The 12,891-nt window shown below is 35.1% G+C and overlaps 1 non-coding gene across 1 annotated transcript; it reads left to right on the forward strand.

The window, feature by feature from the left end:
• The first annotated feature begins 5,019 nt into the window (after nt 1-5,019).
• Nucleotides 5,020-5,125, forward strand: LOC124890997. Its single transcript, XR_007049484.1, has one exon. It is a non-coding gene; the product is annotated as a small nucleolar RNA R71 (small nucleolar RNA).
• Nucleotides 5,126-12,891: the final 7,766 nt, after the last annotated feature.

Below are 12,891 nucleotides of genomic sequence, written 5' to 3' on the forward strand. Positions count from 1 at the left end.
ACAGTCCTTTTGTAAAAGCTGTTTGAGTGCATGTCCTTTATTGTAAGATGCTCTTGCTTTTGAAAAGCTGTTTGTAAAGTGCTTTGTCCTTTTGCTTTATGCTTTTGCTTTTTGAAAAGCTGGTTGTTGAATGCTTTGTCCTTTAGCTTTTGGGAAAGCTTTGGTCCTAGAGATTCCAATTAGGAACAGTAGAATGCCCTTTTCAAAAAGTAATTTCGGTTCTTTGAACCTCTACCTTTTTGAAGGGTCATTTCCCTATTCTTAATAGGGGTCCATATAGGCCATAGCTATTCCTTTAGGATTTAGCATATCACTATTATTATCACTAATTCCCGTGGAGGAAGCTTCTTCTAGAAGCTGTAACACTTCTTCTTCATTTGTTTCCTGGCTTTCCATATCATGTAAAGCCTTCTTTAATTTTTCTTTAAGTGCCTTCTTATTCTGCGAAGCACTGGTTGAGGATAGTAGCTTGGGAGTCCAGCCTTTGACCTTTATCTCTTTGGATAAATATTTGATACGATCTTGTTCTCCTTTAGCGAAATTCCAAGAGATAATGTAAGAAACTCGCTTCTTGATAAAGAACTTGCACATCTGAATATGCCCTGGGAGGGTTACACACCCTTCTTTTGAATAGAAATCGTTGAACCGATTAATGAACTGTAGGGGGACGATTTCTTTGATTCCTCCAAAATATATCCACCATTCATAGAACTACCTAGGAATAATGGCTTCTACCATAGCCAGACAATATTTAATAAACCTGGTGTGTCCTAGTGTGACATATAAGAAATTGAACTATGCCGACTTGTAGTCATACCAATTATAAGTTTGCGGCCTATGAGGCATTGATAATGCAATTGGGGTATGCAGGTGATCTGCAAACTAGTTGAAAGGGGTTAATACCCTCTTGATAGTGAAGCTAGAATAATCAATGTATTTCGGATTCCTTTCACTCATAGAATGTTTGACATCAATAGAATCGGTGTCTATAATGATGGATTCATAATATCTCCTTGTTTTGAGTGGATTCTCAGTATCCACAAATTTTTTATCATTTTAGAACAGCTTGATTAGCTGATCTAATAGATATCCTTCGCACTCTTTATCTAAAGCAATAATCGGCATTACCTAAGTGGTAATGAATTTGAATTCTTCTTTGATGGGAGGAGTTGGTGTTGTTTTGACCACTGTGGGGTCTACAGCTTGTGCGAAGGTTTCAGGAGCCTTCAAGGCGTAACTCTTCTTTCACTGAACAGATGAACTCGATGATTGCCCTTTATCAAAAGGCTTGTTTGTCTTCAAATCTACCAATCTTATTGGCATTAGTGGAGGGAGCTTTGGAAATTCTGCCAAAGCTGCATGTTTTTTCTGAAATGCTGACTGTAGTTCCGATTTCAGTGCAGGCCTCTGAGGGACTAATGGTCTCAAGGGGTTTGATGAAGCAGACGGAAGATCAAATGGTCTAGCCATCTTCGTTTGTTCCTATTTGCTTCCTACTGGCATTTTCCCCAGTGTAGTGGGTCTCATTTCGGCCCTGTAAGAATTCTCTTGTTAGAAAATCAGGAAGGGAATTATTTTCTTTTTTGATAAATTCTATTTTAAAATCAAAGCTAGATAGGAGAGTTTGCCATCTAGCAAAAATTTGTTTTGAAACCAGATTTTTAACATCCTTTTGTTAAATTTCTTTAGCGGATTTGCAATCCACTCGTAGTAAAAATTCTTTATTAATAAGGTTATCTTTAAACTTGGTGATACATGGCACTATAGATAAAACTTTCTTTTTAACAGTGCTATAATTTCTTCGAGCGGTATTCCATATTCCAGATGTAAATCTAACTAATTATTCAGAGGAGTCATTTCCAATCTTTTGCTTCAGAATACCTACATACTCGAGAAATGAAGCATCAGTTTCGACAATCATAAAGGCTTCAGGGTTAGGGATACCTAAACAAGGAAGGTCCTTGACTAATTCCTTTACCTTAATGACAACTTTAGTATGCTCAGAGCTTCATAGAACTGGGACCTTTTTATGTCTTTTGTAAAGAGGTTCACAGACTTGCCTAATGTTAGGGATAAAGTCAGCTACATAGTTAAGGCTTCCTAAAAACCTCTGAAGCTGAGTTTTATCGCTAATTTCATTTGGGAATTTGGCGGAGAACTCTATGGCTCTGCAAATAGGTTTATAACTACCCTGATAAAGATCATGCCCTAAGAATCTTATAGATGTCTGGAAAAGCTTCATTTTCTTAGCACTTATGACTAATCAATTAAACTTAACAATTTTAAAGAACGTATTGAGGTGTTTAAAATGAGAATCAATGTTCTTAGAGAAAATAAGCACATCATTAATATAAACAATCAACATATGACTATAAGGATTGAAAATACTGTTTATGATATTTTGGATCTCTGATGGAGCATTTTTGAGTCCGAATGGCAAGACATTCCATTCATAATGTCACAAAAGGGACATTGAAGGCAGTCTTGTATTTGTCGTGTTCAGTAATTTGAATCTGCCAAAATCTTGACTTTATGTCAAACTTACTATAAAGATTAGCTTTAGAAGTTCTTTTTAAAAGATCCCTTTTGTTAGGAATTGGATGTCTGATCCATTTCAAAACTGCATTCAAAGGCTTGTAATTTTACAAGCCTGGGAGTACCTCGTTCTTTTTCTGCACTGTTATTTACATAAAAGGCAGAACAGCTCCAAGGAGATTTAGAGGGTCTGATAATTTTATTTTCTAATAAATGATTTATCTCATTTTTGCAGATTTCCATCATTTCTTGGTTCATTTGAATGGGTCTCGCCTAAGTAGGGATAGCCTGTTCATTGAATCCAGTAACGTAGGGAAGTTCTACTAAATGCCTCTTTCTTTCCCAAAATGCATTAGGAAATTCAGAACAATTTTCTTTTTTGAAAGTTTCTTGAAGATTGGCAATTTACTCACCATTTCCGGGGTTTTTAAAACTTTTTCAATTTTCATTATTTGAATTTCTTGCTTAAGAAAACAAATATGTGAAGAACGTCTGTTAATTTTAAAAGCAGTTTTTTCTTTAATAAGGTTACCTTCTTCTTGTGATATGGGCCTTAATAAAGGGAAGAATAGATTTTGATTTAATATCGTCGTGCGAATTCTATCAAAATCGCTTTTGTAAGGTCGAATTTGATTACCAAAAGGTATTCCTAGAATGATATCTTCTGTGATACCTTCAGTAATGACAAAATCATTAACAAGACAAATGCCATTGTTGCAGATATGGGCTTTTGAAAGCTTGTAATCGATTTTAATTTTTTCTCCAGTGGCGGAGTATAGAGAAGACGTGCTTTTCTATAGATATTTGGTGGGTATAAGTCATTTGATGATGCAATTGTTATCAGCTCCAGTATCAAAAAGGGCGACTCTGTTAAGAACAAAGTTATTGTTTATGACAATTTTTACTGCGATGTGTTCGCTGATAATATACTTTGGGAACAGGACCAGAGAAGTCAAATCCTCTAACCTTTCCCTTGTCATTATCATTTTCTTCACTTCCTTCTGTGTTTTTGGAGGTAGAAGCTCTGTGCGAGACAGATCTCCTAAATGAAGAATTTCTAGAGGCTTCAAAACCTAGGAATTTTAAATCAATGGATCTGTCAGGGTGCTGGATAACCCTTTCGATCTGTGATTTCTCTAGATAGGTAGGGAGAGGTTGAGTGATAGAATCAAAATGCCAATCATTGTTATGCATGATATCGTTCCAAACGAGATCCTTGGGAACAAAGATATTACTTCTGTCTTTGTTTGCCTCCATGAAGGTTGTAATACCCCTGGGGATCGTAATTCTAGCTTTGGGAGCTAGGGTTGTACCCATAAGCCGATAATATACTCTGTATATTTTTGCTATTTCCCTTGTATTATACTTACTGTTCATGTTTTTTATTTTAACATTAAGTGTTAAAACATCCATGATGTTAGGATTATTAACATCTACCGAGAAATTTGGGTAGCAATTAAAGTATACCGGGCCGTCGGCGAGGTTACTTTGAATTACCCTTAAGAGAGAATCATTGAAATTCAATAGACGAGCATCTCTTAGGATAGTACAGACAGGGATATCAAGACCTTGTCTAAAAGAGTGGCTTAATAGTCACTTGAACAAGTCCAACATGAAGATAATTAAACTAATTTTTGAATCTGTTTATGTCATACTCATTTAGTAATTGAATAATTTCTAAGGATTTATTAATGGTGGCAGTAGACTCGGAGGTTTTGATATTATGTTTTTAAATAAAACTAAATTTACCAAGTTGATAAATATTTTTAAAAGGTTCTTCTGGAATACTCCAGTTTTGAAGATCATTTTCAATATTAGCAATCTGAGTTTCTTGAGAAGACAGATTAATAGTATTTGTAACATGGTTGTTGGAATCCATTACAATAAATATTGTCTAGAGACTAACTGGGAAAAACGGTTTTCACATAACAAAGCATACCACAAGAATCTTTAATATTTCAACCTATAATAGATTATATCAATAGATCTCTGTCCTATGGGATCTAACGAGTCTTAATGGCTATTACTTCTAATTTTCTCTTAGTGTTATCTTAGTGATGGGACTACCAACAGGGTCGAATGCTTACCTTAGTTGAGACCACACTTTTAGGCTGACCATCGTCTGAAACCGGATATTAATCGGATACCTCAAACACTTCGAGAAAATGAATACCCCATACTTAGATAAACCCCATTATAGAACAAGATATATTAATATAATTTATTAGAAGTTTCATTATTAAAAGATTAAAGTGGTGAATAGCTTATATGAAAATAGTTTTCCCATGCTCTAGACAATAAAAGTACTTAGCTGCTCATGAGTCAGCATGCCACTCATGATTCCCTTGTGAAATCTGATTTAGCAGTGTGTATAATTCATCATATGGCTTCTCAAGAGCTTTCCCACCTGCTACTAAATCTAAGAGAATCTTGGTGTTGGGCTCAAGACCCTCTATGAAAGTATGAACTAGTAGATCATTAGAATAACGGTGGTGAGGGCAATTTCTAAGCATGCCCTTAAATATTTCCCAAGCTTGGAAAAATTTTATCCTTCTTTCTGCCTGAAACTCAGAATCTCACTTCTCAAATATGTTGTCTTCCCTGATGGAAAGAATCTAATAAGGAATTTCTGAGTTAGATCTTCCTAGGAAGTGTTGGAGTTTGGTGGTTCAGCATATAACGACCTCATTGCTTCCCCAATTAATGAAAAGGGGAAGAACATCAGTCTGACATAATCAGAAGATACCCCAGTTGGAATATAGGTATCACTGATTTCCAAGAAAGTCTGTATGTACTGCTGTGGATCTTCATATGAGAACCCTGCAAATTGTCCACTCGAACACAATAGATGTACAATATTTTTATTCAAATCAAACCAACCACCTGCCTTTGGCTTATGGTTGCAATTAGTAGCATAGTTCGTAGGTTGGATTGCCAATTCAATAAAAGGTTCGGCTTCTGCTCGAGCAGGAGCAGCTCGAATCACTGAAGTTGGAGCACGTGCAACATTTGGATCAATTAGATCAATAAGATTAGGATTTATTTACTCCGCCATTTGAACTTGCTAAATTGGATAGTGAGCTCTTCACCTCTGATGAAATGCCTATTTTGGTTCTGAATTAGGCTTTACCAACTCTCTATCTCTTGGCAGTCTGGTACTTCACTAGTCTTACAAAAGTCAGCCACTAAGATCAAGTCGTTAAAACTTAAACTTAGTATCAAAACACAAAAATTTAAAAAATTACTAATTATACTAGTCCCCGACAACAATGCCAAAAACTTGTTGCGCTCTAACGCACATGCAAGCGCACACAATCGTACAATTAATATAGTGAATAAGATAGTTGGATATTGTACCCATGAGGACTACTTAACTTGCAATTCAACTAACTTTAGTTTTTTGACAAGAATGTATTAAGTGTTTCAGAGAATCAAGATTATTGTAAAGATTCAAGTAATAATCTAATTAATATAGCAATAACAATGTGTGACAATAGCAACATAAGAAGGGGTGTAAACAATACTAGTGAGAATTCTAGGGTTGAGACACTTTTAACACTCTTATAAATATCTATACTTATTGTAGTTTGGTTTATTATCGGGTTATTGATTTGCAGGGTATAGAGTATGATCATGCCCCTTCAATCCTCTAATCTTCTACCTAATTGGACATTATAACTATATTGTTGAGCAGGGATGCAATAATCCATTTAGTTGCATTAAGATGTCATCTTGCAAGTGAACCGAACAAGGCTTGTATGTATATCCCTATCCTAGACGCTAATTAAAATCTCTTATTTTATAAAATAATAAGAACCTTGCTCTTTAGCCTCTCCATTCTATCATATGATTTCCTCTCAGATTCACAAAGGAATATAGGTGTATTTTAATGGTGGCCAATAATAAAAATAGTAAGCACAAGAGATTAAGAATAACCCATATGATAATAAAAAATAAACTACTCTAAGAATATCAAAGTGGAATAATATTCTGGACCTCAACCAGAAAATACGGGTGTTTATCCACTCATGTTCGAATTCAACAACAAAAACAAATAATTAATCACACTAAAGAGTAATCTTGAAATAATGAAGTTCTAAGAACCGTAAAAGAAGTATCGTAGTGTTTTTAGACTTAGTTGTATGTATGAAAAAGTATCCTCAATTGTGGTGAAGTATTCCTTTTATAGTAGGACAAGTTTGGCCAACTAAATACCCATCACCGTATTGCGGAGGGCAAAATAGGGAGTAAGTGTTATGTTACGGCAGTAAGTTAATGGAAATAGGGTCTGTGTCGCATTAGTGAGTCCAAGGTAATAGTACTACACTGCAAGGCTATTGGGACCCTAACTGGAATCGTCATTGGGACCAACATTACAAGGGGTGACACGGAGCACGGTCTGGTAGAATAGCCTCCGCATCACACAACTTATTCCCTCTCAGCTCATTGCTTCTTGTACTTGTTTCTATCTCTAAATACATGCTTTCCACGATCAATCCAAGTCTTCTCATGTCCAGAAATTCAATCCCAAAGCTTCAATCATTATTCGTTTCTCATAATGCATCCAATTGCATCTAATTTCATCAAAAATCAACACTGCATCACTAATCATGTCCATTAGCTAAATCATGCAATTACAACTCAAACACAATAAGAATAACACATTTTAGCTCATAGAACAAGTCCTAGTATAGGTAGATATTAGTTTTTAGACATATAAATATGCCTAAGATCACTACCCAATTCTCACTTCTAGAAAGGTCAGACCTCTTTACTGGTATTTCTTCATCACACATTTGAGAAAAAATAGGGTTTGAATCTGAGGGAGTAGGGGAACCAGGTACTTGTAGGGTTTTTGAGAGTTTTGTTCTTTCAGAATTTTCACAGGAAAGGGGTTTTTATGAAACTTTAGTTTTAATTGGAGAACCAAAACCTCAATTTAGACCCTCTATCATGGTATGCATAATAGAGATTTTGAGGGTTGAGGAAATTTTAATAGGGATAGAATTTTATGATTATTAAAGCAAACTGTTTTGGTACTAACCTGAGAGATGAGACTAGGTCCCTCTCTTACTTGAGTTACTCCTCAATTTGTGTCTTCCTCGATTGTTTTCTACTAAAGTTGTTCCCATGGGTGTATAACTGCAAAGGTATGGTACTGAGTTAGACCAATATGTTCCTTAGACCAATGTGTTCCTACATTATGAAGGATACCTATCTCCTAGTCATAGATAATTTTGTAGAGAAAACTTATTCATCTAGTAGGTCAGGTTAGTTGATGAACCCCAGCCTCAACATGATCTTCCTATTTTTAGCTCAATTTGGGATAAGAATCCTTGGAATTCCTTGAAATTTTTTACTTGAGCTCTTGTTTGGACTCCAAATTTAAAAGGTGTAGTTAGATGCTCAAGTGTATAAAAAGATTTGTGCCTCCAGTTCGGCCATCTGAGATGAGTTCGACTTGGAACAGGTCCCTGATAATTTTGACTAGACCCTTATTGTAGTTCTTCTACTGGAGCTGGGGTCAGTGTTTGAGATCATGAATCACTATTACTTTTATCATTCTCATTTGCATTATTTATTTCTTGACCATCATCTTCAGCAATATTATCCCTTTAAACAGGAATGAGTTCTTCAATTTCTGAATCTTTACCATTACCTGGATTCGTTAGATTTCTTGACTCATCAAAGGCCACATGCACACTTTCTTTAACACATAGATTTATTTTTTTGAAAAATATATATGCTTTGATTGTTGAGGAATAACCCACAAATACTGATTCATCCCTTTTAGAGTCAAACTTTCCTAGATCATTCTTCCCATTATTTAGAACAAAGTATTTGCACCTAAAAGGTATAAAGTAATCAAGCTTAGGATTTCCATTAAACACAAGCTCATATGGGGTCTTGTTCAGGAGTGATCTAATCAATCACCTATTTGTCACATAACAAGCAGTATTTACAGCTTTAGTCCAAATGTTCTTTGAAAATCCACTATCAATTAGCAAAGTCCTGGCAATCTCTATGAGGGTTCTATTCTTTCTTTCAACAACTCCATTTTTCTAAGGATTCCTTAGGTCAGAGAAGTTACGATTGATTCTATTTTCATCATAGAATCCTTCAACTTGGGAGTTTTCAAATTCAGTTCCACGATTAGATCTAAATTCAACATTCTTACAATTCAGCTTCATTTGAATTTGCTGCAAAAGTAACTAGAACCTCATATCTTTCATCCTTTGTACCTAAGAATATTGCCCAGCTGAACCTTGAGTAGTCATCCATAATTACAAACACATATTTATTCCTCCTCTACTTTGGACTTTAATAGATCCGCATAGATCCATATGGAGTATCTCAAGGGGTCTAGAAGTACTCACCTGCCTTTTTAATTTAAAGGAATCCCTGGTTTGTTTACCCTTTACAAATGCATTACAAACATTGTTGCCTAGAAATTTTATCTTTGGCATGCCATAGACCAAGTCCTTTGAAATAAAATTGTTCAGCAAAGAGAAAGTTACATGCCCTATCCTTCTATTCAATAAGTCTACATGTTCACTTTGAACACTTAGGCAAGTTAATTCCCCATCAGCCATAGACTCCAAATCAGCCACATACATATTTTTTTATCCCCTTGGAATTGACAATAACTCTCCCAGACTTCAAGCTTGACATGATACATCTATCAGCTGAGAATTTGACTTCATTACCTTTTTCATGAATTTGAGAAATACTTAGAAGACTGTACTTGAGGCCATTCACGAATTACACATCTTCTATTACTTGATTAAATGATTTTACAATCATTACCATACCATAGACATAGCCTTTTTTTCCATTTCCAAAAGAGACACCATTACCTTGAAGTTTCTTGAGAGAAAGAATGCAGTCAGTCCTCCCTATTATATGCTTTGAACATCCACTATCCATGAACCATCTATGACTGAACTCATCTTCTCCTACCTTCAATCATAGTCATTTGTTAGATTTATGTACCTACTTGAGTTTGAGTTCCTAGTCCTTGATGTACCATTCATACTTGGAGATTGAGTTTTCTTAAAGGTTTCACTCATGAAGGATGTGATGAGGTTTGGGAAGAATCAAAAGCTTAGTTAGAGGTTCATTGGACCTTTTGAGATCCTTGAGAAGAATGAGATATGGTGTATAAGCTAGCTTTTCCTCCACATCTATCTATTTTTCATCCTATATTCCACATTTCCCTATTGAAGAGATATTGTCCAGATAATGCCCGTGTGATTCAATGGGATTTTGCTGTATTAGACCATGATTTATCCTTTGAGAAGGAGTCTATTATTGTCCTAGGTATCTAGAATAAGAAGTTGACATCTAAGAGTATTGATTTAGTGAAAGTCCAGTGTAGACATCACCCTATTAAAGATGCTACTTAGAAGGTCGAGTCCAATAAGAGACGCCGATACCCCCCAACTTTTAACTTCTTTAGGTACTTTATTTTCTTTTCATTTGAGGACGAACTATTCTTTGGTGATGGATAACGTAACAACCTAAATTATAAGATTTCTTTTTTATGTGTTTTGACTATTTTTCCCTTCTGAAATTTGTTACATGCTATTTATGAAATGTATGGATGGTTTTCACGGTCCCCGAAGCATTCAGGAGTGATTTGGGAGAGATTGAGTCTCTTAGAGGATTTAAAATTCATAATTTTGTCTTCATTCAACACCTTGTGTTTTGAGCACTGAATGATAATTTGAACTATTTCAATAGATTCAAAATGTCGATTTTAGGATAGAAACTTTGGTTTTGGAACCTTCATCTTGCATTTTGACCCTTCTCTCAAAAAGTAGTGAAATATGCCCAAAGGTCTTAGGGATTAAATTATAGTAAATGATTACTTTTCGAATATCCAATGGTTCTATTGAGTGCAAAATGTAAGAAATAGCCCAGTAGTATATCTACTTTAGCTTTGTTGGGTCCCAAACAAATGGGGGTCCATTTGGAGTTTTGGAAACAGACAAAAACTACACGTTTTGCTATTTTTGGTGCAACCCCCATAACTGACACGCCTTGATATCGGGCCATGATGTATGGGAACCTCAAGCTCACATGAACCGAAGGTCGCCCTGATAACCCAATCTAACCAATATCAAAACAACCATGAGGGCCAGATAATTTCCAACCTTATGATAAGGTAGCGGAAATATAAGGCTAATAGTGAATACTTAACCAATTACTAACATTTCATTAATGTAGACAATTAGCCAACATATCCAAGTCCATATTCATCCACAAAACCTCTAAAAAAACCAAAGTCAATAATATGTCAGGACAAGCCCTTGACAATAGCCATGTACCAAATCTATACAAGTCTAAGATAGAGAGTAACATGACTATGAAAGGTAGGTCTTCCAGAGTATAGAAGGTAGGTCTTCCAGAGTATAGAAGCTCACCACTTCAAGGTCAATGCCCAAACTGCTTGAACACCTGTTCACTGCATAGAAAAAGAAGAAGATACTCCAGCCCCTATGTCGCATGGGGACATAACGTTCGGAGACAGTTAGCGGTTAGAGTGCTAGCATGTAACCCAAGAATAAGGATAAAATAGTACGTATGTTCAATCCAAGTCAAATCATTATATGCAATTATTTTTACACAAGTCAATGCATCATAATCAATCACATTTATACATTAACCCTTACATATATATATATATATATATATATCATATGCCAACAAGATATCCATACTTAATCACGTTCTCAACCCCTTCAATCATGAGGCAATAAGTGGAGGATCCTAGCTTTGCATATTTAGGTTCAACTCATTCATATCAAGCATAGAACTTTAACCACATTCATATGTCATTAAACAAAGTGCTTCAATCATGGGTACATTCATTAATCAAGGGACTCCAAACCACATATTTATCTATTATAGTGAGGGCTCTATCCATACGCACACAATCAATTAGGAGTGGGACTCTAATCGCATGCTCACACATTCAAGTAGACATAGAACTCTAATCACATGCTCACATATAAACTTACTCACACATTCAAGTAGACAGGGAACTCTAATCACATGCTCACATATAAACTTGCTTACAAATTCAAGTAGATATGGAACTCTAATCATATTCTCACATATACACTTACTTAGATATTCAAGTAGACATGGAACTCTAATCACATGCTCACATATAAACTTGCTAACACATTCAAATAACATGGAACCCTAATCACATGCCTCATATTCAATCGGTCATGGAACTTTAATCATATGTTGCACATTCAATCAGTCATCGAACTTTAATAACATGCTACACATTCAATTGGACTTGAAACTTAAATTATATGCCGCACATTCAATAGCTCATGGAACTTTAATCACATGCCATTTCATAAGGTGAGGTATTTCAACCTTAAGATATCTCTTTAAGCAAGGAACTATATCCATAAGCTATTAGATGAGGGACTTCAATCACAAGTCATTAGACAAGGGACTTCAACCATAAGTCATTGGACAAGGCAAGGTACTCAATCCATAAGCCATTTCAACCACCACACATAACCATATAGTCCTCATGGAAGCCTTTATTTCTTAATCATTTCAATGGGCCAATGCCCAAACTAAATTCATCATACAATTCAATTCATGGTTATCAAGACCTACACAAGAACCTATGGTCTTTATGAAAATATTCATCGATTAAGAACTTTAATAGGCTAATGCCTTAATTCAAATTATTATTCAATTTAATCAGTGGTCATCAAGACCTTTACTAACTCATTCATTTTTCATTAAGATTTCCATACCACACTTTAGATTCCACACACAATTTCAAGTTCAAACTTAGGGAATTAAACCTAGCCATCAGACCAACATGGTCACAATTTAATCAATTACATGGCTAACAACATTATCACAACATCGATTATCAGCATTCATACTCATGGGACCATCAAATTATTTAAATCCATAAACTAATTCATTAGATGATTTAACACAGTTCTTATCAACCATCTAATAAGCATTCACAATAATTGTAACTCAACACCTGGCCAACAAGGCCTTTACCAACAATTTACCAAGTATTCACATTCATTTGGTAATTATTATGACCCATTCATGTTCACTATACCAATTCCATAGATACATATTTGACCTTCACAAAACTATTTTATCACTAATCACTTCAATAGACTAAATGCCTTGATTCAACTCATCATTTAATTATATTTACAATTATCAAAACCTATATAAGTATTCATATTTCATTAGAAAGCTTACACCATGTTCTCACTATATATAGGCTCAACACACACATCAAGTTAAATTTTATGTTTAGGGGCTTCTACCATTTATTAGTCATTAACCCAA

This window comes from Capsicum annuum, unplaced genomic scaffold, assembly GCF_002878395.1.
Source record: "Capsicum annuum cultivar UCD-10X-F1 unplaced genomic scaffold, UCD10Xv1.1 ctg2836, whole genome shotgun sequence".
Taxonomy (NCBI): Eukaryota; Viridiplantae; Streptophyta; class Magnoliopsida; order Solanales; family Solanaceae; genus Capsicum; species Capsicum annuum.